Here is a 27,160-nt window from a genome sequence, read left to right as displayed (position 1 = left end):
TTTGTCAATTTCTTAGATGCGCAGGAGGTGGGGGATTTTGGAGAAGGGGCATGGGGGTGTCCCCGGCTGTAAACATGGGTTTTCTGCTGGGTGCCTGTGGTGTAAGCGGGAGGTGCGGACTAGGTGAGGAGGGTGGGAGAGGGAAGGAAAAACTGTCTCATCGCTGTCAAAAGCAGAAGGCGCATCTTATTTTGTTTCTTGTGGAAATTAAAGCTGCTAGGAGTAACAGATCATATAAGCCCAAGGGCATTGTTTCATTAAAGTAAGCACCCTAATGACTTTTATTTATGCTGATCAAGGATAATTAGCCTAGTTGCCTATTATTTCTGAAGTTTTAGGTCTAGAAATGAACACTGTTAAATGTTCTGTGTTCCTGGTCTCACACATTGGAAATTGTAATCACATTCAAACCTGAAGAGTAGCTTTTGAAAAGGAAAGTGAAGGATGGGCAAGCAGTCCCGCCATCTAACGGCTTGGAAGTGAGAGATTCCTATATGCAATCGGAACTCAGGAGAAGTGAAGCCATGATTCAGAGTTTCCGAGGAGGGAGACAAAGCGTGTTGGCAACTGAGCTTCTCCACAACCCATCCCAGTTTCATCTACAAGAAATAATATGTAAATGGTGCCTCTTTCATCAACCAAAAATTTCCACTAAGATGAAGCAGAAACTGAGTGGAAACTCTGTTTTGTACTGAAAAGAAATTGGGTAACTGTGCCACAGTGAAAAATTTAGCAACCTTTTTCTTCTATAGTCAGATGTTCCATGTCTGGCTTGCTCATGCCTGTCTAATTTGAGTCTAGCGTTAGAGAGTAAAAGGAGAAAATTATGAGAATAAACAGTTTTGCTTTTCCAGTTTTTTCCTGTCCTATGCGGAATTGTAGTTGATGATGCATTTTTGTAAGTTCACGGTGCTTTGAGTCCAAAAACTCCTGTCCGTTCTACAAGGTACTATTATAATGCAGGAAACTAGGGGATATCTTTAAGTAGTCTCATTCCTGTTTCCTGATATTTTACTAAGATCCGGAAAGAAATGATTGTATTCTAGGCATGATCTAAGGAGTACATGAGGTTCCTTTGTTTTTACTATTTAGAAAAATTTTCTACTTACCTTTTACCTAAGTATTGCTATCATGATCATTATTATTATTATTTTTTAAAAAGTTATTGCCATATGGCACCATGATAGGCTCAGTCTTCAGTAAATTTTCTAGACATGGTCTTGCCTGGGAGCTTATATTTTAAGTTGGACACATATGGAATAGGCAACTGAATAAGAAAAATAGCATATACATTGAATAGTATGGGTATAAAAATGGTAAGGACATATTATGATTTACTGAATTAAGGTAGAGATTTAAAAGAGGCACATGTCAGAAAGGACAGAGACAAAAGAAGTTATTGTTGGAGACGCACTGTTAAGTGAAGGAAGGGAGAGGGCTGTTTGTGTGTGTTCAAGAGGCAAGACATGAGGCCTGGCAAGGAGAGGAGGTTTACATTCTGGACGCAGGATGTGGCCCCCAGGCCAGGCTCAGAGATGCATAGCTAGTCAAGCAGGCCTAACAAAAGGCCATTGGTGGAATCTATGGTGATGAGAAAAAAGGAAATAGGGAGAAAAAAGAAGATAAAAATTTAACTTGGCCAATATTTCATTTGTCAGTTTCCATAATAAATAACTTCATTTGGTTTAGAACTACAGAGAGAAAGAAACAAGAGTCAAGAAAATTTTCCATTTGTATGGAAATTTCTGTTGCGCATTGAACCTGAGAAGGTCTAATTATTGGAAATGGGCTTAAAACCTTGTGAAAGAAAGTTGAAAATAGTCATTTGATTATTACAGAGGCTTGTGCTAAGAATTAAAATCAAGTTATGATTTCCTTCAGTTTTCCTTCAGGTTTCCAACTGTTTTCATAAATTTAGATTTTATCCCAGTTCAGGTCAAGATGTTTAGCTCTGCAGGGGAGGAAAAATAATTTTCCCTCTACCCTTCTAGGTTCTTGGCTGAGCCCTCCCATAATAAAATACAGATTAACAGGAGAAAAACAAACACAAGCTTAATAACATATATTCCTCTTGTAAACTTGGGAGATACCCAGCATAACTGAGTAACTCCCCAAAATGGCCTGAGCAACCACCTTAAATATCATTTTCAGCTAAAGACAAAAGACAGATTTTGGCAGGGGGCTGATTATAGGAGGTTATCAGGCAAAGCACAGTAACCAAGGGTAAGGTTGCAGATTTCAGTCAGCAGTGCCTTCTCTGTTGGCAAGAGATTCTAGAGATTTTGTTATCCCTCTTTTTCTGGTACAGAGAGGGAGACACCCTTACAAATGGAGATTTCCCTCATAAATGTAAATTTTACTCAGAAAAGGGCAACTTCTACTCTGTTTTCAAAGATTCTTCTGTGTCTTCTCCCTCTTAGAAATAATCAGCCCAAAATAATCCTTATGCCATAAAGCCATAGTTTGGGGGTGACATATTCTGTTCCCCTTCAGTTCTTTATTTCTAATATTAAGATATAGACCAGAGAAGTGAGCAGCTGGATAGTAGTGTTACTAACCTGAGAGATCTGGGTGTACGAGTAAACTGTTTCTGTGTGTAAATGAAGAATTGTTTCTAAACAGTGGCCATCTAGAGTGTTTCGGTTGGTTCTACTTTTTGGGGTTTCAGGTTGTCTGCTTATTTGAATGGCCTCTTCTCAATGGGTGTAGGAAGATGGAAATGGAGAGCTTTCTTTATTTCCCTTTAGGTTAGGCAACCACTGTTCATCTAAATAACAGATGCCACCTAGGGAAACCCAGTGGAATGTTCAACCTTATGCCCAAGGGGATTTGGTTACCATTTTAGATTGGGAATCTGGTACTTTCCACAACAGACATCATTATCCCAGGCATCCTCTACTTTCTATATGATAGAGAAAGACAAATCCTCTGCCCTCTGGGTTCTTCTGGCTGGGCTACTAATTAAATTGACATGAGACAGAATAACAGGAGAAAATCAAACAAAGCTTTATAACATGTGTACATGGGAGACACTCAGGAAAACTGAGTAACTCGCCAAAATGGTGGAGGCTTTCATCTTAAATATCATCTTCAGCTAAAAGCAAAGGAGGATATTGGGGGTGGAGGGAGTCAGTTATGGGAGATTACCAGAAAAGCACAGTAAACAAGAGTAAGGTTATTATACAGATTTAAGACCTTGCCATCCGCACTGATAAGAGTTTCTAGAGATAAGGTCAGCCCACCCTCTTCCTGGTAGAGAGAGGGACAAACCTTTACAGATGGAGACTTCCCTTACAAATGTAAATATCTCTTACAAAGGATAAATTCTACTTTTCAGAGCTTCTCTCATGTCTGCAGTTTTTAAAAATAACCAGCCCCAAGTAATCCTCATGCCAAAGAGACACATTTTGGGGTAGCCAATTCTGATCCCCCACAGTATTATCATTCTTATGAGCACAGAAGGAAACTATGGATGGTCTGCTCACTTTACAGTCGTAAATGTGGGCAGTCTTTGCGTTGTAACTTTATCCCCTGAACAGCTGTCCAAATGCTCTAAATATTTCACATAACATACGGTCAACATTCCTATTGATGGGCGTTCCTGAGCCTCTGCAGCCCGTTTGGTAATACATGTCAGTGCGCATGCAACTAAGGCCACTGAAATTGGATTCCCTATAGATCAACTGAGACATGAATGTCAGGTGCAACTCACATTTTTAAAATGTTTCCAAATTAAGCATTTGGGATGCTCTGATTCATAAATACAACTTTGCAAATATTTGCAAACGTTTTTATAATAAGATCTATGAACCACAACATCAGTGGTGAATGCCAAACCAAGGCGGAATTGGTCTTTACTATACCACCCGAGTTCAAGTGTGCTTCTAATTACTCCCCTCAAATCCACAAGCTAAACAATATTACCTCTAGAAAACCAGTACTTATATCCTTAAAATAATTTGGAAATTAGATCATCTTATTAATTCAGCGCAGCACATCACATAAACATTTTTCTAGTGTCATATAGGCCATGCCTTTTTTGGGGTAAAAACCTATTTTGAGAAACATTTTTCTTGTGTTCAGTGATTAATGGGAGAAAGAAAAATCTTAAAGAAAGAGATAATCATGCTCCAAAAATATAGGAAACAAGTCAAGAAGAAAGGAAAAAGGAAGATAAATTTTAAAAAAATAGAGGAAATTATACCACAATGAACAGTAATCCAGAGGTGTCACACTGAAAAACACATGATTCTTTCTGATTTAAAAATTGTGAAATACTTGTAAAGTTAACTAGTTCCATTAACAATAGTCCTATATTTCATCTAAAAAGAACCAATTCATTAGTTCTTTATTTTGATATGATCTGAATATTTGATCAGTTGCATTTACAGTCTACTCTTTAGTTTGAGAAATGTTTTTGCTATTTTGAGCATAGATGGTTATCTGTCTTAGGAAGCCTTAAGAAACCTAGGATGTAACTAGAGAGCTCAAATTCTGACTCCTTATAAATCTAGACAGAAGGAACACCTGTTGGGATATTCTAGGCCAAACATGCCACAGATGTCTCCTACGTGACCAACAAAGACCTCAACGCAGTTTGGACACATCCTGGCATGAGGTCAAGGATGTATTCGCACAGTTGATCACCCAGCAGTTAGCATCCACCACTACATTAAAGGGTGATTTTGCCAAGTACATTTCATTTTAGCTGATTCGGATTCAAAGTTATATTGTTTTGATTTTAGTACCAAATATCAGTTCAGGAATCTGAAATCACCGTAAATGTTTCTTTGAACTTTGAAGATAAAAGGTAGAGTTAAATGGAACTATAAAATCTACATGGGGAACACATTACTCAGGGATTCCATGGTTTTCGATGTTGGTGAATGTTCTGTATCGTACTTGCAAGGTTAGCACTGGTGTTTATGAAAGAAACACATCCAGACTTGAGGAAGGACTTCTTTGCTTAACTAACATAATGATGCTTTATATTTTAAATGCCATATAAATTACATAACATGGAATTGTAACCTCAAAGTATTCATACGAGGAAAGCATTACAGCTATGATTAACCCCGTTTTACAGACAAGGAAAATGAAGATCAGGAAACTTACTAGAATTGCTAAATTCACAAATAGAAGAGCATAATGAGAAACTAGATATTTTGAGTCTGAGTCCAGTGTGCTGTCCCCCTCGCCAGTGATTCTAGCCTTCCTTGGGTCTGACACCACTTCGTAAATCTAATGAAAAGTATGGACGATCTCCTCAGCAAAATGTAAACACATATGGGCACAAAAATTTTATATCTAAATTATTTGCTATTAAAAACAGGACAATAGAGTACATATAGTACGGAAGAGTGGCAGAAAATACTGAGATGATCTAGATATTTAGAGCAGTGGAGAGCTGTTGGCTCTTGCCTCTGTAATCAGTTGAGATATGAAAATATATGAGATCCACACTGCCCTTTGAATATTGAAAAGCCCCAAACCATCACCTGTCTTTAGTTCAAATAGAAAAGCAACCAATAGTTTCTTTGTTTTCTAGCAGCACATGAGTTATCATTTTCTTCTTTATGTTTTATCTCATAAAGATCTAAAGTGTGTAGTAGGAAAAGAAAGGAAGGAAAGGCAAGGAATAAACTTTTTCCTCTATCCTCTTAGGTTGATTGCATGGCGCCCTGCAAATTAACTGACAAAAGACAGATTAACAAGAGAAAAACGGAGTTTAGTAACACATGCAGTATGCGTACACACGAGAGAAACTCAGTGATGAGTAACTCAAAGGTTTGGTTAGAACTCGGGCTTATAGAGCATGTTTACAAATAAGAAGAAATTTGTAGAGAAGTGACAAGATAAAGGCAAAGGTTTTAAGCTTCCAAGAGCAGCAAACTGTGGGAAGGTAAATATATGGAGAAACTAACGGAGTAAGGTTTGTTCGTGCAGGTCCGTCTCATTGCTGACTTTCCATCTTCTTCATGGCCATACATCTTCCCCAGGAGAGGGGCTTTATGGCAGTCCTCATTTCTCAGAAGTTTCTGCTTTTAGCCAGAGAAGGGAAGCCCCAGGAAGGGTTCTTTGCTGTGTCTGCTGGATCTCAAATGCCTTCAGCTCAAAATAATCCTCATGTCAAAGTGGCACAATTTGGGGTGTCATATTTTGATTTCCTATTAATAGTCACAGAATAGAGCTTGATTTACAGAATCTGCACCTTAATTTCTTGGATTGTAATCTAGTTTTGAAGTGTGTGCATGGTTGTTTTGTTAAACAGGGTCAATACGCAATTTCTAAGTGGAGTTTAGTAGTTTGGGGTGCCTAGCTTTCCCGTTTCTTAGATAACGTCCCTACCTGACATGCCTTTCAAAGGGACAGGCCTACATGGTTAGGTTCCTACCAGGTGACCTTGCCTCAGCCACAGCTGATTGTAGCAAGGGGGCTATCTGACCCAAGTTCAGCCATCTTTTCTTTCTTTCTTATTCTCTTTTCCTCCACATTCAATCATACATCATGCCCTGTGGATTCTATATTCTCTTTATCTAGGTGTTCTCTCTTTCTCATTGCTAGTGTACTGATTTATGCTCTCATTACTTTTGGTTTGAAGTATTTCAAAAGTGTCTCAACTGGTCTCAAGCTTAATTTTCCTAAGGCACTATTTTCATTATGTCATTGTTCCACTCAAAATAGCTCTATGACTTGCCCATTGTCTACTGAACTTAGCTTAGTACATGAGGTCTTTTTCTAATCTATTTCCCCCACAACTCTTCTAGGTGTATGCACTCCTCTAGTCATAAAGAAGGATTTACTACTCCTCAGAATAAACTCCCACATTTTCGTATATTCATTTCTAACTCCTTCCTCCCCATTTATACCGCCCCCGCATCGGTACCCTCCTTCACGCCGTTCACCATGCAGCTTACTTCTCAGGCATTCTTTGAGAACAGTGACTGTGTTTTATAGTGGAATGAATATGGTGGAAGGTGGGAAGGTAAGAGTGGGGTTATGTTTTGAAGTCAGGATATAAGATATTGATCATATCCTGCAATCTCTCTGCATTTACCTTTTCTTCTACTGTGGCATGACCCCGGCACCACCATTGGTGCTTTACAGATAGTAGTTAAGCTAAATCAACTACCTATTTCCAGCCTTCCTAGATCAGATTACTTGATTCTGCCTTATACTTATTTGTTTTCAAATAGCAGATCCATTTTTCTGAATCTGGATTTGTCTGGAGTCAAAGCTTTAATTGACTCTCAAAAGATAGAGAGTTATAAAAACACAGGGAACAGTATTTACATGTTTTAATGCCTATCGCCAAACTCCTCCTACATAGCTGCTATTTTGTGATTGATTTTTTTTTTACAGAATGTCAGTAGGGAAACTGTAGAAAGATTGTAAATATTTCTGGGAAAAGTCACCCAAAAAGGTGCTACATTGCAATATGAACGGAACACCCTGAAAATCCTAAGAAACAAACCCAGCAGGGCCCGTCTGCTAAATCTCGCTTGTTTTCAGATTTAGGCAGCATGTAAAGGGAAATGCCCCTGTCACATCCGAAGGAACTACTTAGAATATAGAACAAAGTCATGTGTCTGGGAAAGTTAACCAATTCCAGTACTGTGTAACATGGGGTTAGTTTTGCTGCAGACAAGGCAGTTCTTAAGCAAACTAATTAATGCATACACTGACAAACAAATCCAACAAAAGAGGCACTTAGAGGCAGTGTTCATTGAATACTGGAATTTTGAAAGGAAAAAAATCTATTAGGTCATTTTAGGCATTTACTTCTGCCAAAGGATTGTTCTTTTGAGTTTATTCTCTTAGCTTTCGATTCTATTTCACTCAAATACCTCAAGAACCAAGACCTCTCAAATCTTCTGTGGACAGCTCTGCTGCTTACTATATTCACTGTTTAAAAGTCTCCTGATAATTACCTTATTTTCCTTTCCTTTTGGTTATACACATCACCATTTATGCTTGGCTACACTGATAGTTTGCCATGAGTTTTTATGCTTTTTTTTTTAAATATAACATTATGTATGCTTTCATTAGTTGGTTAAAAAGTGCAGTCTTATTAACTAAACTGGCATTTTCTTTTTTTCAGTCACATTAGAGCAAATATTCTATTAGCAGTATAATTCAGTGAATGTGTAGACATAGGATGTCAATATGGTTTATGCTCCTTTAATAATTTCATGCATGCCTCTTACATTAACCTTGTGCCTGCTGGTCAACCAGGCACCTTCTCTCCTCCTGACCATTAGACCATTAGACCATTAGACCATTATTTAAGCCCATCAGTCTACTTGACATTAAAGGACAATGCTTTGAAGCATTGGGAATGAGGGGTCATTTGCAATCACATTAATGTAACTACATAGGTTGAGAAAGATTTAATGGCTCAACATCATTGGTAATACTTAGTTTAATTAGAAGTGCCTTGTATTTACTTATACATGTGTGAAATGACGTATGAACAAGAGTATTTATTGCAAAATTGTTTGAAACAACAAAAGATTGGAAGTCACCCACATATTTGTCAGGTGTAAAAAAGAATGAGGTTAAAAAAAAAAATAAGTGGAGGGAAGAGTGAGTAAGCTCTCTATATATAGATCAGAGAAATCTCGATGAACCTATTCACTGTACACGTTTATATATTGTTTTATCTGTGACACGTGAGTTTATATCTAAAATTGAAATTAAAAAAAGAAATAGAAATGCCTTGTAGTGAAATTAACTTGACTCTAGAGCCATTATCAAGAAGATCTGAAATAATGGATCATTCAGCACAATTTAGTTAAGACCAAGGATATACACTCATGTGCTGCATAACGGCGTTTTGCTCAATGATGGACCGCATATATGATGTTGCCCATAAGATTAGTACCATACAGCCTAGGTGTGTAGTAGGCTATACCATCTAGGTTAGTGTAAGTACACTCCATGATGTTCCCTCAATGATGAAATCTCCTAACAATGCATTTCTCAGAATGTATCCCCATCATTAAGCAACACATGACTTACATCTTGACAAAATTTCTAAACTATTATATTTAATTTTAACTAACGCAAATTTAACTAACTGATCTATTGAGAAAGCAGGTTAAATGTAATGTATACATCAAACTTCACAGTAACTATTATATTAAGAGTATACAAATTCTTCTTCAAACCTAAAATTTACATATTACATTTACATATTACAGTAATGACCAGCAAACAATGATTAATTTGAGTTTAATTAAAAACACTTACATAGCTCTCACTAAGACACCGGCTTTGTACTAGGTAATAGGCAAATGGAAATAATTCAAGCATTATTTTTACTCTTGAGAAATCATTCTATTAGGGAGAGATGTGTAAAAAGCAAATGCGAGAAAGTATAATAGGTGCTACAATAGAAGTCTGCACAAGGTACAGTGGTACATGAAAAAGATTAGTCAGAGAAATCAGGAAAGGCCTTATAGTGGAAGTGATGTTTTGAGCAGAACCATGAAAGAAGGCTAGATGAACAAGGAAGTGAGAGTGTTTTAGGCACATACATGGTCTACTTTCACCCAACCTCAGACATCTGGACCTTGATTCAATCACTCATTCCCTTACCATAAAGGACCATGAGGAAAAGGATGACTGGCTTCCCTTCCAGACCACTGGTAAACACAGAGAAGCCTGAGTACCCAACATCCTCCAGGGAACAACCTATTGGAACTCACAACATTGGCAACCCGGCAACCAGTTAAATTCACCATGTCATACTTTTTTCACAACGCCCTCCATCATCTTCACTCTCTCTTGATGCTGTATTTTCTCTCTTGACTCAACCCTCACTAGAACTTCTTACCCCAATTTATCCACAATACCCTTTACAACTCAATATTAGCACACCCCCCTAAATGTTTCCTGCTCCTCCTGTCCTTAGGTGAGGCCATTTCCCCGCCATCCTCTAGAGTGGAGGTTGCTCATTTTCCCCATTCTCCCCTCGCAAAATTGGAGGGGGTCTGGTCTCCTTCACCCTGCCCAATGCTGTCTCCACATCAGACTTCTCCTGTCAAGCCCCTCTCCACTACTCACATCCTCAGTCTGTGCTACCCTCTCTCTTCCTCATAACTGTCATTGAAAGACAACCTGGTCACTCTGTCCCCCTAATCCATTAAAGATTTTAGCACTTGGCTCCTGATTCTCTCTTCCATCCCAAATCCTGTTTTCCATATTAGTTCAATGTGCATGGATGGCCCATTCCCCTTTCTGGCATCTCAGTCCCTTTAATTTCTCATCTCCACTAATATTCCTCATAGGCCACCCACTCCTGTGATCATATCCTGGACTTTTGAATCACACTCAATTATATCAAGTCCCGTAGGTTATTTTTGTCCAAGATATACCTTACATCCATACAATTCTCTCCATGTGAGCTACCACGTGCCCCATTCAAGCCACTATCTTCTCTTTACTGGGTATAAACATTTCTACTTATGCTCACCACTTCCTCTGCCTGTCCACCACCCCTAATCTGTTCTCCACAGATTAAACTGATCACATCAGTCATCTGCTTAAAAATACTCAACTCCTTCCAATTATGCTTTGAATAAAACCCAAAGACCTTACCATGCTCTAAAAGTCCCATAGGAATCTAGTCCCTATCACCTTTGCATCCTCACCTTGTTACCACTATTTCCACCTCCCCTCAACCCCCAAACTTTTGCTCCAGGGTCTTTGCACTTGCTGATCCCTCTGTCTGGAAGGTCTTCTTCCTACTTTTCCTCTAGCTGGCTCCTTATCACCCCTCCAGCCTCAGATTGAATGCTACACCTCAGAGAGCCCCTCATGACCCCCGGTGATTCCCAGTCACTCAGCGGACTAATTGGAATTCATAATTATTTATTGGTGTGATTATCTGTGTGGTTTTGGGATTGACGTCTGACTCTCCCACTAGACTGAACATTTCTTGAGGGCAGAGAGCATATCCAGTTTTCCACCACTGTGCAACCGCATGTAGTCCAGTGCCTGGCCCATAATAGATGGCTGGTGAGTGTGCTAGGCAGAAGAATGGCCCCTAAAGATGCCATGTCCTAGTCCCAAAAAACTTTTATGGTAAAGGAGATTTTGCAGATGCGATTAACGTATGGATCTTCAGATGGGAAGATGATCCTCAATTATCTCAGTGAACCCAATGTAATCATGAGGGTCTTTACAAGAGGGAGGCAGGAGGGTTACAGTTAGAGTTGCAGATGTGACAATGGAAGCAGAGGTGAGAAGGAGGGTAGGAGAGAGGGAGGGAGGGAGAGAGAGAGAGAGAGATTTGAAGATGCTACACTTCTTGCTTTGAAGATGGAGGAAGGGGCCATGAGCCAAGGAACGCAGGTGGCATCTAGAACCTGGAAGAGGCAAGGAAACAGATTCTCACCCTAGAGTCTCCAGAAGGAATGCAGTTTTGCTGATACCTTGACTTAGGACTTCTGAACTCTAAAACCATAAGATAATAAACTTCTGTTTTTTGTTGGTTTTTTTTTTGTGAGGAAGATTAGCTCTGAGCTAACTGCTGCCAATCCTCCTCTTATTTTTGCTGAGGAAGACTGGCCCTGAGCTAACATCCGTGCCCATCTTCCTCTGCTTTATATGTGGGACGCCTACCACAGCAATAGCTTGCCAAGCAGTGCCATGTCAGCACCCAGGATCCAAACCGATGAACCCCAGGCCGCCAAAGCAGAACATGTACACTTAACCGCTGTGCCACTGGGCCAGCCCTAAACTTCTTTTTCCTTAAGCCATGAAATTTGTCATAATTTGTTAGATTTTGGTCCATGGAAATGGGGTGCTGCTGTAACAAATACCTAAAAATGTGGAGGTGGCTTTGAATTGGGCATTGGGCAGAGGATGGAAGAATTTTGACGAGCACAATAGGAAAGGCCCAGATTACCTTGAACTGATTGTTGGTAGAAATGTAGATGTTAAAAGCACTGCTGATGAGCTCAGGCTAAGAAAGAACTAGGGAACATGTTCATGGAAACTGGAGGAAAGGGGATCCTTGGTATTTAGTGGAAGAAAGCTTGTGGAATTGTGCATCACGGTTATGCAGAAAGCAGAACTTGTAAGTGATGAACTTAGACATTTAGCTGAGATGTCCAAGCAAAGGATCGAAGGTGCCGCCTGGCTGCTTCTTGGTTATAGTAAAATGCAAGAGCAAAGAGAGAAATCGAGGGAAGAATTATTATGCAAAAAGGAACCAGGACTTGATTTGGGAAATTCTCAGACTCTCCAGATTATAAAAGATGCTCAAATTTAGGAGATTCACCATTAGGAAAACATGCTTTAGCAAGAAAACTACAGGTGAGCTACTTATGGAGTGAGTGAGGAGGCTGCTGCTGGGATGCAAGGAAGAGACGATGGTGCTTGGACTAGGGGGCGGTAGTGGTATGGAAGAGGATGGAGGAATGAGTTGATTTGGTTAGAACTTTGCATTAGGTCCTTTGAGCCTATAAATTGAAACACATGGCTCCACTCTTGTAGAGCTCTCTGTCCTGGCCTCCTGAACTCTCTATCCATCTAAACCCTCTCTGGAATGCTCTGTCTTCTTTTCCTTTGGGAACAGGTCATCTTTTTCTGCATGTATTCACTCTGGATTCCTCCCTGGACTAACGGTCCGATGAAGAGTGGTCTGTAGCTTCCTGCTCTTTCCCACACCACCCCATCAATGAGTCTTCCGGGTGTCCTTTAGGCAATTCACTGGATCCACTCGGTCCTTGGAACAATCACCATCACACCCATTTCACTTCAAGCACGGACCAGAGGGTGGGGCCTTCGTTTCCTCCAGTCACTGGGTAGCTGACAAGTGCTAATACAGCAGTAACAATTAGAAAGAAAGAGAGAGAGAATAATAATGTTACAGAGCCACAACATGACCCAAAGCCTGTAAGGAAGACAGAAATATCTTGATCAAGAGATCCTAAAACTAGGTGGATCAGAGCAGCTGGTGCCAAGAGGTAAACAAAACTGAGATGTGGTACATGGTACAACCTACAGCCAAATGGAGGAAAAATATCCACGCCTTCCCTCTGGATGATTATCTCAGATTACTGTAATGCATTTATTGAACAAGACTGAAGAGTGCTCACTGTGTAAGCATCCAGCACTGCTCAAGGTCCTGAGGCTACGAGGATGAAGGGTAGGCTAAGTTGCTGGTCTCATGGTTCTTGCACGGACAGGCCATGTAACGTGGTGGTTATGAGCACAGACTGGGGCCAGACTCCAGGTGTGTGAATCCCAGCTTTGCTCTGTGCCTTAGATTTCTCATCGATCAAAGGGTGGTAATAATAGTACCTACCTACATAGCATCTCTGTGAGGATTAAATAAAATAACCGATGTAAAGCACTTATAACAGTGCCTGGTCCCAAATAAGTACTACGTAATAATGTTATTACAATTTAGTCTCATATAGGAACAAATAAAATATTTCAATTAGTGATGCAATAGGAAGAAAATAAAATGTGAGGATGTTATAGTGACAGAGTTGAAGGGAAGCTGGTACTAATTCACACTGGCTGGTCAGGGAGAGCTTCACGGCAAAGGTCGACTTTGAGCTAAGACTCAAGTACCATGAAAAATCCTTGGGGTGACCTGGAGGTAGTGTCCCATGCACAGTGAGCACAAAGGGGACTTCCTCGGGTTTAGTGAGCAAAGGGAAAAGTTATAGGAGTGGGGCCACCCCATAAAACCTCCTTTATTTATTTATTTTTTAAAGATTTTATTTTTCCTTTTTCTCCCCAAAGCCCCCCAGTACATAGTTGTATATTCTTAGTTGTGGGTCCTTCTAGTTTGTGGCATGCGGGACTCCACCTCAGCATGGCTTGATGAACGGTGCCATGTCCGTGCCCAGGATTCGAACCATTGAAACCCTGGGCCACTGAAGTAGAGCGTGCAAACTTAACCACTCGGCCACAGGGCCGGCCCCATAAAACCTCCTTTAAATCATGTTAAGGAGTGTGGATTTTACTCCAAGTGCAGTGGAATGCCCCTGGGGGGGGGGTTTGAGAAGCAGAAGGAACTACATTTTTAAAAGTCATTGGTGAGTCACTTAGTGTATTATGGTTACATGTTTTTTCTTACACAACATTTTGTTTTTCCTGTAGTTAATTATTGCATTATTTTCTTCCATTTGCTTCCTTTCCTATGTATTTTGAGTTCCTCCCAACTCTCCAGTAGCCTGTCCACATAATTTTGCATAGTTCAAATGTATCCATTTATCTGTCAGTTCCTTTTTCTGCTATCCTCCTTATTCTTGTGCCAATCTGTCCTGCTTTCTCTGTAGGCCAGCTGCATAGCTGTCTTTCTAAGACCTCTCAGCACCCTTTATCCTTTCTCTGTGTTAGGTCCCCAGATTTCTGAATCTTGTGGCTTCCTCTTTCTTAGTTTACTTCCTCATTTGTGTGGAGCATATCCTCCAATAGTTGCCAAATAAAGAAAGGTAAATGTTTTGCTTCTTTGCATGCCTGAAAATGCTTTTGCTTTACTATCCCAGTAGATGGATATTTGATTGTGAATAGCCTTCTAGGTTAGAAATGATTTTTTCATCAGAATTTTAGAGGAATTGCTTTCTTGTTTTCCAGTTTTCTGTGTCAGTAATGAGAAGTCCAAAGACAGTCTTATTTCAAAGTTTGGAAATTTATGGTCTTATTTCTACTGTTTGGAAACTTTATGGTGACATGAGTCCTTAGTCATTCATCCTAGGAAATTCTCCCGTCATATATCTTTGATAATTTCTTCCCCTTTTCTTTCCCTGTTTTTTTTTTTCTTAAAGTCCTATTAATTTGATGTTAGACCTCCTTGAATAATCTTTCTGACTTTTAAATTTTTTTCTCTCTTAATGTTCTATTTTTTCAGTGAGGGGAAGATTTCATCAATGTTATCTTCCAAGCTTTTCCTTAAATTTAAAAATTTTAGCCTTCATATTTCTGAGATTTTAAAATTCTCTAAATATTTAAAAAATAACATCGTGTTCTTGTTTCATGGATGAAATATTTTTTTTCTTTTGTTTTTTTGAGGAAGATCAGCCCTGAGCTAACATCTGCTCCCAATCCTCCTCTTTTTGCTGAGGAAGACTGGCACTGAGCTAACATCCGTGCCTATCTTCCTCTACTTTATATGTGGGACGCCTGCCACAGCATGGCTTGATGAGCAGTGCCATACCTGCACCTGGGATCCAAACCGGCCAACCCCAGGCAGCCAAAGTGGAACGTGTGAACTTAACCACTGCGCCACTGGGCCGGCCCCTGAAATATCTTGTTTAATGGGCAAAAGATTATAACTTAGAGTTGAAATGGGGTTTGGAGATTCCATGTAGTTTTTAGTTATTCTGTCCCACATTTTACAGACAAGTAAGAAATTTTGTGTGTTTACTTTTGTATATTTTATATACATTTTATTTATATATTTTATGTATAAGTTCTACATATAATATACATAAGTATACTGCATTTATATATACTGTATTTATATATTTTATTATATATAAATATTTCTATATGGATATGTATATAGAAATTTTTATATAATTTCTTCACAACTTTTTATTTAGAGGATATTTGGATATACAACTTGCTGTATTAGGCAGGGTTTGCCAGAGAACGAGAACCAATAGGATATATATGGAGAGAGAGATTTATGTTAGGGATTTGGCTCACATGATAGTGGGGGCTGGCAAGTCTGAAATCTGTAGAGCAAGCTGGCAGGCTGCAAATTCTGATGAGTTGATGTCATAGCCCTGACTCGAAATTTGCAGAGCAGACCAGGCAGGCTACGAACTCAAGCAGGGTTTCTAGGTTGCAGTCTTGAGACTAAATGCTTTCTTTTTCTGGAAACCTCAGTCTTTTTTTCTCTTAAGGCCTTCAACTAATTTGAAGCAGCCCACTCACATTATGGAGAATGATCTGTTTTACTCGAGGTCTACTCAAATAAATGTTAATCACTTCTAAAAAGTATCTTAACAGCCACATCTAGATTTGTGTTGGACCAAACGATTGGGCACTGTAGTCTAGCCAAGTTGACACATAAAATTAACCATCACACTTACTGTAGACATGAAAGAATATTTTAAAAAATACCTGTATGTCCTTTATCTAGATTCATTAATGGTTGACTTTTTCATATGCTTTATCTTTCTCCCAAGTGCTGAATTACATGAAAATAAATTCCAGTTGTGATCAGACTTCTCACCTTAGTACTTCATGTGCCATGAATAAGGACATTCTCCTAATAGCACACTTGAGAAAATTAATATCAGTGCAGTAAGATCACCTCATATCTAGTCCATATACTAATTTTTCCAGTTGGCCTTAAAATTTCTTTTATAGCTTTGTGCTAATTTGTTTTGTTTACACATTGCATTTGATTGTTACGTCTCTTTAGCCTCTTTTAACCTAGAACTTTCCCTATCTCTTTGCTGCTGTGGTTTTCTGTGACATTGTTTTGAAGAATTCAGGCCAGTTTTTTGCAGGATGTCCTACATTTTGTATTTGTCTAGTTTTTTCTTTATTAGATTTAGGTTAAACCTCTCGAGGTGAGATTGTCTACCCCTCGTTGCCTTCCATCAGGAAACACACAATGTTTGTTGCTACCTCTATTGGTCACGTTAAAGGTGATGGTGATGGCCACCATCCCTTGGTGAAGGCCACCATCTCTCTCCTTTGTAAAGAGACATTGCCCCCTTTTTAATTAATACGTAATCAGTGGCATACTTTGAGACCGTGAATATCCCATTCTCCAACAACCTTTCATCTGATGACACTAGCCTCCCTTGACTGATCTAATTATATCATTCTCAGTGTTGACCAGCTAGCATTCTTGTGTAAAAAAGAGGTCTCCCTTTTTCTCCCTCCTGTCTCATTATAGGTTGTTATTGCTATTTTCTTACACAGTATTAAGAATTATTCACAATATTTTTCAATAAATTAATGGCAATTTGTGGTCTCCGTCTAAAAAAGAGAGGAAGTGAAAAAGTAAATTAACAACATACCTGATTGGAAATGTCTAGTGCTCTAACCATGCTATCACTCAAACCAAAAAGCTAACTGTGCAAAATCAGTTTGTATTTTCTTGGTTTTGTAATAAAATCTTACAGCAAATGAGTAAAAATTAAACAAATTGATCAGGATCCTCACCAGTAGCAGAGATGGACATCTCTACTTTCTACTTTAATATCCGTTAACTGCCCTGTGTGGTCTGAAGGCCTGAGTTCTAGTGCCAGCTCTGTCTCTTTCTAGGTGTATTACTTTGGTCGAGGCAATCAAGCTTCCTGATACCCAGTTTGGTTATCTCTAAAGTGAACATAAGAAATGCATTTGAATACTTCACGTCCCTTGACCTCAGTGACAGCCCCTATCTTCTGCTTCTCCACAGCTGATCAGGCCCCTCAGTCTACTCTTGCACAGAAAAGAGTTAACGGAGTAGGCCTAAGATTGCTAGTCTTGGAACGGTCTGCTTGCAAGGCTGGCCCTTGGCTGGTGTCTTGGGACTTGAATTTCCAGAGGGTTCCCACAATTCTCTGATAAGAATGGCTCACTGTGCCTAAACTCTTTGTGCAAACAATGTAGTTTCTGCTGAACATCTGCTTTCCTTCTGCGAGTCTGAGATTCTGGTATGTGCTAAGTAGAAGGTGCCTACGTGACCATTTCCCCAATAAAAACCTTGGGCGCTGAGTCTCTGAGCTTCCCTGGTAGATGACATTTCATATTTGTTGTCACAACTTGTTGCTGGAGGAATGAAGTGCACCCTGTGTGACTCTGCTGGGAGAAGACCCTTGGAAGCTTGTGCCTGGTTTCCTCTGGACTTTGTCCCATGTTCCTTTTCCCTTTGCTGATTTTGCTTTGTTTCCTTTTTCAATCTGTAATAAATTATAGCTGTGAGCACTGAGTCTTGTGAGTTATCCTAGGAAACCATTGCACCTTTTCCAATTCTTTCATCTGTACAATGGGGTTTATAACAATAGCTACCTTATAGTGTTGTCATGAGTATGAAATGTGTATGGAGCTAAGAGCCTGACGTAGGATGTGTCTGATAGAGGGTGGTTGTTATTGTGGTGTATGTTAGTGGTTCATATACAGAACATCTTGTGTGTGTGTGTGTTCATCACCTAACAAATATGAAATAATGTGTCCCCCCCAAATTCACATGTTGAATCCTAAGCCCCAAAGGTGATGATATTAGTGCCTTATGAAAAGAAGCTACTGGGCCAGCCCTGATGGCCTCATGGTTAAAGTTCAGCATGCTCCACTTTGGCACCCCAGGTTAGGTTCCCGGGTGCAGAACCATACCACTCATCTGTCAGTAGCCATGCTGTGGGGGTGGCTCATGTAGAAGAACCAGAAGGTTACAACTAGAATATACAACTATGTACTGGGGCTTTGAGGAGGTTGAAAAAAAGAAAAGGAGAGGAAGATTGGCAACAGATGTTAGGTTAGCTCAGGGCCAATCTTTCCTAGCATAAATAAATAAATAAATAAATAAATAAATAAATAAAAGCTACAGAATGATCCCTTGCCCCTTCCACTGTGTGAGGACACAATGAGATGTCTGCAACTTGAAAGAGGTCCCTCACTTGGCCATGCTGGTGCCATGATCCTGGACTCCCAGCCTCCAGAACTATGAGAAATAAATGTTTGTTGTTTATAAGCTGCCCCATCTATGGTACTTTGTTAGAGCAGCCAGAATGGACTAACACAGTTTTTCCTTTTGTTTTCTGTTTTTCATGCTTTCCTTTGATGTGCACCTGGCAATCTGTAGAGTAACCACACACTATGTATTCTATTAGCAGAAAGTTACAGAAGCAAGGAAGGGGCATGGAGTGGCCTTAGAGAGGAACTTTACAGTTTATGAGGCTGTAACTAACAGAAGCTATTAAAACAAAATTTACCAAGGATACATCATAAATCTTCACTCCGTCTACAGCTATTTCTCTTACAACGTTTATCCTTCGGTTGCCTTAAGGTAGAGGGAATGCTAAATGTCTCGTTAAATACACAAAGATCTCCAAGGTATGTGATATCTCTCATGATCAAGAGAGCAAACCACTGAGAATGCATGTCAACTGGTATGTAAGACCTCTCAACACCACAAGCCCCACACTGCATGAAAGCTGACTTTCAGGAAAAGTACAGATCACATGCATTAAAGGCAGAATTCCAGGGCAATATTGGCTCTTGGCGTGTGGCTCCAGATTTAGAACAGTCTCATATTGAGAGTCATCCATCCTTGGGAACTGTCCATTAATGCTTACATATTTAAAGCATGTCGTGGGGAGAATGAGGGCTTTAGAGTGAAAATTAGTCTTCTCCCCCTGGTCTGCCATCTAGTCAGTGTTCATTCTGTAGACTGCAGAATTTCTACCATTCATCATTGGCTCCTTTTTTTGGGTTAGGTCCCAGAACACTGGAATACACTCCCAAAAGGGCTCCTCTCTTCCAGTTCCTCCTGCTCCAACCCATTCTATACACTGTTGGGAGAATGATATCATGTACAATTTCTCAACTAAAGTACCTTAAAAAGGTTTCCCATTGCCCATAGACTAAGTTATCAGCACACATGTTCCTTATAATCCTCACACTACCTCCCCAAATTATTTCTCACTAGTCTCCTTATATTTCCTCCAAATTCCTATGTCTAAACCTTACTTACTTTTTACTGCTCTCTGCTTTAAAAAGGTGTATAATGATGATAAATTGCAATTTAGACCTGTCGTAGGATATTTTATTTGATCAGAAATAATTAATTATCAAGTAGGGTCAAATTTGATTCTAATTATTCTGATGGTTTGAAGTAGCTGGAATGGCTATAGCATAAAATATGTAAATATGTGACACAAAACCTGTAAACATGAAACACACACATATGCTCACGCTTTTAAAACCACCTTTTTCTATGGCGGAAGATAGACTGGTAGGGAGAAATACAGTTCTCTACCTTTATACAATAGGTGATTGCATTATTGTTGTGTCATAATATCTACTTTTGTTTTATAAACTAATCAGACTCAAATGCACAAAGTGAACTGCTATTTAAAAGCCATCGGTGGCAAAATTTTTGCACATTAGAAACCCTATGATGTATGTGTTTTGTAGATTGAGACTGCCATATATTGGGCTTACTTATAGTGGGAAAAAGTGGGTGCCATCATCCTTACACATGTATGCTCCATCCTTATGGAGAAAGAGCTTCCAGACCAATTTTTAAAAGTAGAGAAAAAATTAACCAGACTTTCTGAGGAAGTGAGTTTTAACTCACCTGAGGGCTACACCACATCCAAACATTGAAGGAACCCCAGCAGAAAGTTGCTTGTCCTGCATGTTCCTCCAGGAATCTGAGAAAGGCGGCCAGTGGACCTCCTAGTAGCATGGTAGAAGTGTGGCCACATGGAGTGGTCAGTTTGCCAGAGGATTTATGGCACATCTCAGGTCAAACTCCTACTTCTCAGCTGGGCAACGGGGTTCTAAGGAATCCACTCCACAAGGTTCAGTTTATAGAGAGGTGAAGTGTCTATGGGTCCTTATTTCCCTCTAAAATTAGAAATAATTCAAGTTTCACAGATGCCAAATTTTCTCAAAAGACCTTCAGATTCAATATGAATCTTCACTGTCCTAAGTATAACTAGCACAGATTGGGAGCTCACTGGGTGCCAGCACAGGCTTTACGTGAATTCTCTCTTTTAATCCCCACGAAAACTAATTTATTAATAGCATTTCACAAATGGAAAATTTGAGGCATGGAGAGGTTAAGTAACCAGACTAAGCTTGCAAAGCTATCGAATCTGGCAATGTCCCTCCAGAGTCTGTGGGCTTCACCGCTGCGTTATAGCCTCTCCCTATATGCCTGAGAACCTTACGTTAGAACAAAGAAACAGCTGTGACACATTCTGTTCAGTAGTTTGCAAAACGCTCTAACTTACATCTTCCCCTTTTGCTTCTACGAGGACAGTAGCTGAGGATCACAGACACTGACGTGAGGTTTAGAGACGTTAGTGGTTGCCCAAGCTCATGTATCTACTAGATAACGGGGCTAGAGCTTGAAACAGAATCTTGTAATGAACTCAGAACTCGTGGCTTCATAAGATTCAGAAAAAGTTCCAAGGGGACTATGCAGAAACGTGTGGAAGTTAGGGGAGATAGGCAAAATATCCTGTAACTAGATCAGGGCAGTTTTAGTAAGTTTCGATACATCTATGACACAGAACCTGAATAAATGGCCACATTGAAAATCCGTTTTTGGTTCTTTTATGCCTAACACAATTGAGGTCATATAGATATCTGTTTTCTGCTCTCTTCCTCTCTCCCCGTGTGCGTGTGTGCAAGTAAAACATATCAGCTCATCTATAAATTATTTTTTTGGGGGGGGGGTGAGGAAGATTGGCCCTGAGCTAACATCTGTTGCCAATCCTCCTCTTTTTGCTGAGGAAAACTGGCAATGAGCTAATATCTGTGCCCATCTTTCTCTATTTTGTATGTGGGACACTGCCACAGCATTGCTTCATGAGCTGTATATAGGACGCACCCAAGATCGAAACACACGAACCCTGTGCTCCTGGAATCAGAACGTGTGAACTCAACCACTATGCCACTGGGCCAGCCCCTCATCTATCAATTTTTTAATTACCACAACAAGTTTAGTTAACATCCATCATATTGATTTTTAGTTTAACCAAAAACTTGATGGATTTATACACTCAATTTATTCAGATTTTCTTTTCTTTTTTTTGCTGAGGAAGATTCGCCCAGAATTAACATGTGTTGCCAATCTTCCTCTTTTTTCTTGAGGAAGATTCACCCAGAACTAACATCTGTGCCAGTCTTCCTCTATTTTGTATGTGGGTTACTGCCCCAGCTTGGCTGCTGAGGAGTAGTATAGGTCCACACCCGGGAACCAAACCCAGGCCACTGAGATTCACACATTTGCCTGGCTGTTTCCTAAGCACTGGAAATCTAAAAGAGAATGAAGTCACTGCCCAGACAGGAGGAGACTGCTATGTAAACAAGCAGGGCCATCATCAAGGGCCATAACAGCTCTAGGAAATGTCAGCTTAAACTAGCTTCTCCAGGCTGCAGAACTCACCCCCTGGGGGACAGGAAAACTTTCCAAGCAGTAGCAGAGAAGACAAGTATCAGGAGGCCGATCAATTTCCAGGTTCTCAACCCTTAACTGTTTCCCAAGCGTTGCCTGCAGGAAAACATCCCAGGAGGAAGCATCGTGCCTTTCTCTTTTCCCACCTCCCCTTTCACAATGGCCCTTCTCCCTCTTGACAAAAGAAAAGTTTTTCTTTCATTCACTTCAAATTGTCCAGCAAGCTGCTAAAACCACCAGGGCATAAAGAAATGGATAGTTCAGATTATTGTGTTAGTAAAACCTCCTCTCATTCAGTCACCGTCAACCCACTGTCAGGCTTCATGTCTTTGTCTTATTACTATTTCTCTCCCATTCAGGGTAGAGTATGGCATTCGAAAGGGGAAGTTTTGGTGTGCATTGCAATAGTCTGTATTCAGACTAGGTTAAATATGGAAGCAGCAAGAGCAAGGACAAATTTTGTTTAAAGACCTCATCACTTCCATACCCCAACTCTGGTCTATAAGTTGTCAGGGCCAGTGAGGAACATTAAAGACGGCAGGCCCTTATTTCATCCAGGTGACAGATACGTGGCATGGCTCTGTGCCTTCTCTCCTTATTAAAACTAGAGTATTTCAGGTTCATAAAAAGCATGCTGGACTGACAGATATACAAGGTGTGCCCTTGGCATTTTTACCAGAGAAAGCTTTGATGGACTCTCTCATCCCGTCCATCTCTCTGTTGCATGCGTACTTGGAACGATCTCACAGAGGAGGCAATGAGTGCCATGTTTACTTCTGAGAGAGAGTGGCATGTGTTAGAGAAAAAGGGACACACCAGAGAGAAGTAAGTATTTTATATTTTCTTGAACATATATCAACACTCACAAGAAAAGCATTTTCATTAACTTTTTCTGAAAGATTACTGTAATCCAAAATGCTTCGTTTTCCTTTGGTGCATATCTTATGTTCATTGTCAATCATCAACTACTTCTCATTTTTTCCTATTTACCATGTACTTATTAAAATTAGTTTCTCTTATTGGGGGTATGCTGTGGATTCTAAAGTAAATAATGTACTTAACAATCATGAATAAAACTTAATACATCTGCCTTGGCCACGGCCCACTGCCCTTTCTTTTTGCTGTTAATTTCCTCAAAATAGATTAATGAAAGCAGAGCAGCTACTTATGTACTGGTGTAAAACAAAATGTTCTCTAAAGCAAACCAGGATATAATACTCTGGATTTTAAAAAACAAATCTCATTTAATTAGCATTACTTTCTCCCTCTCAGAAGTTGATATGTGATTCTATTTCTGTAAAAAGCAAAGTTAGAAGCTTAATTGTTTCCAAACATGAAATGAAATTTCTAATCTTTCTATCTAGAATCTTCCGATGTCTGTTTCTCTTTCCATCTGTCATTCCTTTTTAGCGTACTTCAAGATGACCTAGAGACTTTCCACACTGCTTCTTGTGCATACCAAGGACAATGGAAGTGCAAATGAGGGAGAGGGGAAGGTTAGGAAGGGAGAGGTAAAGAGAGAATGCCGACAGGCAGCTCCAGAACATGCAGAACCCCACAGACTGAGCTCAGGAGTCAGCACTTTGAGCTGAGTAGTTTCAAAGTGGAGTGTGTGCACCTGGGATGTGCAACAGAGACCACCGAGGCGTCAGAGCATTGATTATATTTGTTTTCTCTAACATGAAGGAAAAAATGCAATCGTGCTTATATTGAACTCACATGGATTGACATGGGCACCCTCTGCCCAGTCTGTCAGATGGTCACACTATCACAACCGTTAAGCAGTGTCCTGAAGGGAGGAAGGGGTTGCTCCACTGTTCGGAGGGGTCACCTGTGCAGCCTCGCACTTCGCTCTCTTTCAGTTGGCTGTGATTGTGGCAATTTCTGTGAGGCTGGTTAAGGAGATATACAGATTATGTCAGCCACTGTTAATTGTCAATCCTTGTAGAAGGGACAACTGGCTTTAAAAGATTTCTGCAAACAAAACAAACAGAAACAAAAAATTAAAAGCATAAAACCAGAATAAAGAAAATATTAGTAATATAAAAACAACAAAATAACAAAAACAAGACAGATAATATTTTTCCAATTCTCATGACAAATTCTCTATTATTCATATTCTGAGATAAAAATATCAATGATTTAATCAGAACTGATAAGCAGTGGGCCACAAAATTTTGGTATCATCAAGAAGACTGTTGAAAAGGGAATTATGTCTACTGTCATTAATGATTGCTTGGCCCTTGTGTATACTGGGCCTTTAGCCAAGGATGGTACAAGAAAACAACCATAATTAGGAAGATATTTTAAAATGCTAATTATTTCATGTTTCTCTCATCTTTTTCTTATTTTTATGTATGACATTATATATTAGGTTATTTGCATAAATAACTAAGTAGACATACGTTAGGCTTCTGTGCTATTTGTGTTAACATCGCTATATAACCAACCACCCCAAAACTTTGTGGCTTAAAACAACAATGTATGATTTTCTCTCAAGTCTGTAGATTGTCTGGACTCAGCAGGGTTTTAACCCGGGGCTTCTCATGTGGTTTCAATCAGTCATCTAAAGGCTTGTCAGGGCTGGATATTCAAGATAGCCACTCACATGGCTGGCAGTTGATGCTGGATATTGACTAAGAGCTCATCTGGGACTGTTGACTAGTGACTCTGCACATGCCCTCTCCATGGGGTGTGGGTTTCTTAGAGCATTGTGGCTGGGTTGCAAGTGGAGGAGTCCCAAGAGCCTTCCAGAAGAAGGGTGCAGAAGATGCCAGGCCAGTTAAAGTACCTGTCTAGAGTTGGAACAACATCACTTCTACATTTCTGCCATATTCTATTGCTGAAAACACTCACAGGGCCCACCCAGATTCAAATGGGTGGGGAAAATAAACTCCACCTTGTGATGGGAGTGAGCAGAAGAGCATGTGCAATGGAAGATAATGTTGTGGCCATCTTTGGAAAATACAATCTGCCACACATGCTAACATTTTTACTAATGGGGTATACAGTCATGAAATTTGGAGCCATTGGAATGAGTCAGAATTGTAGGTAAGATCACAGACCTTGTGGTCAAACTGACTTGACCGGCAGCTGTTTGATCTTGGGAAATTTAGCTAACCTCTCTGAAAATGGATAAAATAGATTCTATGGTGGGGTGGCAGAGACTCTTGAGTATTAGATACGAAAATAGGTACCCAAAGTGCCCAGAATATCATAATTGGCTGGACCAGTAGCAGATATTATTATGGTTTTGTGTTGGGGAGTGAATGATTTAGAAAAAGATTTTCACAGAGAGCACTCTGATGACAGTATGGAAGCTGTATCAGATAAGGGAGGAGGTGGAAGATCCAGAAAGGAGCCGGGGGACCACCTGGGAGACTGCTGCCAGGAGAGAGAAGCAGCAATGAAGGAGAGAAGCAGGTGGGGAACAGAAATGTGCAGGCAGAAGTCTCAGTGTGACTTGGTGACTTATTAAATGGAAGGGAAAAACCTAGAGCATGCTTTTGTGATTGGCCTTTTGTAGACTATAAGTAAATGTTATTAAGGACCTGTGCCCATAAAATCATAAAGTCCTGATGAAAAGTTGTGTGAAAGTCACGTTTTGTAAATCAACTCACTTTACTGGTAAAAAAATTACTGTTCAAAGGAGAAAACATGACACTGAAGATGTCATGACCATTAAATTTAAAGTTAGTTAAAATTTAAAATTACAGTGGCCACTTTGGGTATCCTTTGAGCTTCCAAAACTTGTCTTTTTGTACACTAGATTTGAGAACCACAGACCAGACAGATTAATGTAATCTTAAATTTCTAAAGAATGAAGTGTGCCACTTTCTGGCACACCTGCTTAAAAATTATGGTTTTGGAAGCTGTAAATATTTACAAAGAACAGCAAAATCTTACTAAGCTTGTTTCATGTCCTGAGAGCTTGGCTTGGTAACCATCAGTTAGGGGTCCCAAAATATGGCAGGAGAGAAATGTTGGTTACACCCCATTTGTGGCCAGATATGGCTAGACAGAAATGTGGGCTGAACTCCATTTGTGGCTAGGGTCCTACCAACTGCTACCAGCCCTCAGGGGAATTACATTGGCTATTAGAAGGAACGTTCCAATTAGATAAGATCATTTAAGAAGTGTACTTAAAAGCAAAGGCTTCAAAATAGCCTTATTGAAATTTTCGTTGGAAAATCTAATGAAAAATTAAGATATGAGAGGTACCTAAAAGGAGAGACTATACAAAACTCTGTTAAGTTAATGCCTGTACAGACACCCCCATATCTACCTTCAAAAGAGGGCCCTATATGAGCCTCTCCGAGAGGTAATGAGACTCTGAAAAGTTTTCTGGTAAACTGCTAAATTATTCTCTTAAGCAGGCAAGGGGAAATTAAAATTAAAAATTAATGAAGTTGTTTAATACTGCCAGAAATACTTACTGTTTGTCCCGGCTGAAGCCTAACAAGATACTTGAAAGGATTTAGTAACTTATGATCAGAAATTTGGCCAAAATTGGAAGCTGATATTCAGAGGCAAAAGAAGCAAATTAGGGATGATGTAATTGGACAGGTAGCTCAACCTCTGATATCATTTAAGTTACAATGCAATTTCTGAGGAATTGAGAGAAACTGCCTTATCTTACAAATCTTTGCAAAACTGGAAATGCATCTCTAGAAACCATTCAAATTCCACCCATTGTCTTCCACCAATCCCCAAAACCTGCCTCATTTACCTCAAAAAGCTTGTAACCTCTCTGGGAACTGTTATCCAGATGTTCACCAATTCCTAAGACTGAAAGAAAAAAAATCAAAAAGAGGCAAATGGCTATAGAAGCACCATTGCCCCAAATCTAGCATCTTAAGTGTCTTCTCCACAAATATTAGTAGAAAAAAACTTTAGCCATCTAAATGGGTAACCTTAATTTATTCCACCTGCCAGAAACAAAATTTGGATCCAACTATTCTTTCATAACTAGTAAGCTTTGTATTACTGTACCTGATTCATAGCACCAATTTTAAAACAATAGCTATGGGATCTCTATGTATGTGTGTGTATATGTATATG

General features: G+C 39.7%; 1 protein-coding gene and 1 long non-coding RNA gene across 3 annotated transcripts in view; one reads left to right on the top strand and one right to left on the bottom strand.

Moving 5' to 3' along the window:
• Positions 1-27,160, top strand: part of BCAT1 (branched chain amino acid transaminase 1) — a 118,582-nt gene that overhangs the window by 665 nt on the left and 90,757 nt on the right. The window lies entirely within an intron of this gene.
• The window catches only part of LOC139083362 (uncharacterized), a 34,101-nt gene that overhangs the window by 1,355 nt on the left and 5,586 nt on the right, over positions 1-27,160 (bottom strand). The window contains exons 2-3 of one of the 2 annotated variants that reach the window (XR_011540017.1): positions 26,829-26,887; positions 23,819-24,073 (exon numbers count right to left, since the gene is read on the bottom strand). This is a non-coding gene — a long non-coding RNA (uncharacterized lncRNA). The remainder of the gene's footprint in view (positions 1-23,818; positions 24,074-26,828; positions 26,888-27,160) is intronic. The other variant, XR_011540018.1, reaches the window with a different exon arrangement.

This window comes from Equus przewalskii, chromosome 5, assembly GCF_037783145.1.
Source record: "Equus przewalskii isolate Varuska chromosome 5, EquPr2, whole genome shotgun sequence".
Taxonomy (NCBI): domain Eukaryota; kingdom Metazoa; phylum Chordata; class Mammalia; order Perissodactyla; family Equidae; genus Equus; species Equus przewalskii.
Note: the sequence above shows the minus strand (reverse complement) of the source record. Positions and strands in the feature narration are given on the sequence as shown.